Genomic DNA, 2,517 nt, shown 5'->3' on the forward strand with positions numbered 1-2,517 from the left:
CCAATTTCCTAATCTGCAATGTTGGGGAAATAATAGTACTTTCCTCCTAGGGTTACTGTGAAGGTTAAATGTGATAAAGCAAATAGGGCACTTATGATGCTTACCAGCTCATACCCAGCCCTCAATAAGTATAAGTTATTATTATTTCTCTCCTACCAAATTCTGCTTCATCGTAATAATATTTTTATTAAAACTATTGCAAAAATACATACATCTGTCTACAGATACATACATACATGTGCCTACAGCACACACGCGCGTGCGCACACACACACACTGAACATTATTCAATCATAATACCTAATAAATTGCAAAGGAAAGTGTCTCATACCACATCAAAGTCTTTAGATAAAGGAAAATACCTAATAATCTGTGCTTTAAAATGCTGCATTTATGCCATGCTCTTGAAGTAGCTGGGTTCAGTTCTTGGTAGCAGAACCAACCCAACCAGGGGAGGGAGAGAGTCTAGCCCTTAACACTGTACACAGTGCTTTTAAGTGCCTGACAGGCTCTTTTAATCCACTCTGCAGTACTGTGAGGTGACATTATTACCCCAACTTTGCAGGTGTAGAAACTGAGGGCTGTAACCTTCTGACCAGATGTCCTCTGATTTCCAAATGCTCTTGCTACGTGACGCCAGGGAGAATTAGGCCCCATTTCATTGTACCTAGTTTAGTAACTAAAATAGATGATTAGCTCTAATATCAAGAACAGTTTTGTTAATCATTCAACAGTTGTTAAGCCATCCTTGGGTGTGGTGAGAGAGGAAAAGGCTAAAGAAAAATAGATCTTTGCCCTTTTAAGAGCTTCGTCTGTAATAAAGGGACATACCTATGAGCAGCAAAAATACTCAGGGACTCTTACAAAGCAACATAGTTTCCCATGAATTGTAAGCTGCATGCTACTTCATATTTTAATATCTCTGGATGCTGTAAAATCAATTGAACATCACAGTTTACTTGTTAGCAGTTGTTTGCTATCTTAATAGCACATAAAATAACATGCCTCTTATAATCAATAGCCTCTTATATAAGAGCCAAGAAAATATAAAATAATTAAATGGCCATTTCTTTAACAGCAATCAACAAATATTTGCCAAAAAGTAAATCGTTTTATCCGTAGGTAATAAAGTTAATATCTGTTACCACAAAACTGGAGGTCATCAGTATCACCATTATTGATTCCTACTGTCTGGCTCAGGTTCAAGGTCTTCTTTCCCAAGAGGCAGGCACAGCAAGAGGCTCCTCAGCGTTGGGTCAGAGCAGCCTGCACAAATTAGGCTAACAATTAGTTTAACAAATTCAGATGACAGTGTAACCAGTGGGGAAATGTGCAAAAAGAACCCTCATGTGGACAGAACATTTGAATAAACAAAATGGTACAATGAGTTCAGACAGAAAGAGCGCATTGTTCCTGGAAACACAGTGAAAGTTGTATTTTCAGAGAAGTCGAATTTCAAGGGGTGACTTAGAAGGGGAGGACATCCTTATGGAGGCGACAGCGTGGCACAGTGGCAGAATTCAGAGGGTGTATGGAGATCTGTAAAAGTCTGGGTGACAGGGGGGCCACAAAAGCATGATGGACACTGAACCACAGTCACAGACTCAAATCCTGACCAAACCTCACACTGGTTTTTGACCTTGGGAAAGTCACTTTATTCTTTTAAAGTCACTTTACTGGGAAAGTCATAATTATGTTGAGTTTCGGTTCCTCCTTTGTAAAATGACTATAAAATACTTACTTTTGTGCTGTGAGGAGGAGAGGGAATATTTGTAAAGTATTTGGCAGGGAGAGCAGACAATAAATGGTAATAAAATTGGTTAGAAGATTTTGAACAGAAGAAGTGAATGAGCAAAGCTATGATTTGGGAAATTAACGTAGAATCTGTGATTAAAACGGGCTGGAGAAAGTGCTAAGTAGAAAACTAGTTAAGATGCTTTTTCAATCGTCTGGATGAGAGGTGGCAGGGGCGGAGGGCAAAATAGGATATCTGTCGGTGGAGATGCAGCAGCCAGGGGTCCCTAAGGGCGGCGGCTGCAAAGCCTGTGAACCTGATATAACACCTGCCTGGGGACAGGGCCTGAGGGTGGAGGCCCGGCAAAGCACGCGAGGAATCCGAAAGTTCTGCAGTTTAGCGCCCAGGTACCTGAGAGAGGACACGGCGGGGGCGGTCTGGGAGGGTTGGCAGAGGGGTGTTCACCACCGCTGCCTAAATCCCACACCGGGGCGCATCTGTTTCAGGCCGCCAGGGAAGAGATCAGAGTCAGTACGGGAGGCAGGGCGAGCAGAGGTCGACCGGCTTTCCCACCGATCCGCGCCCCCGGCGGGCTGCCGCAAGGAGGCAGAGCGCGGCCCCGGCTCCGTCCCTCCCGCCGAGTCCCACCTCCCCGAGCGCGTTCCGAGGGGCGGAGCCCGAGGCGCCCCGCCCACCCACCCCGCGCTCGCCTCGCCCATTCGACACGCTACACCCTCCCCGATCGCCACGCCCTCCCCCCCACCCACTCCGGGTAAACCAGC

The sequence above is a fragment of the Lagenorhynchus albirostris genome, chromosome 11 (genome assembly GCF_949774975.1).
Source record: "Lagenorhynchus albirostris chromosome 11, mLagAlb1.1, whole genome shotgun sequence".
NCBI classification, from domain to species: Eukaryota; Metazoa; Chordata; class Mammalia; order Artiodactyla; family Delphinidae; genus Lagenorhynchus; species Lagenorhynchus albirostris.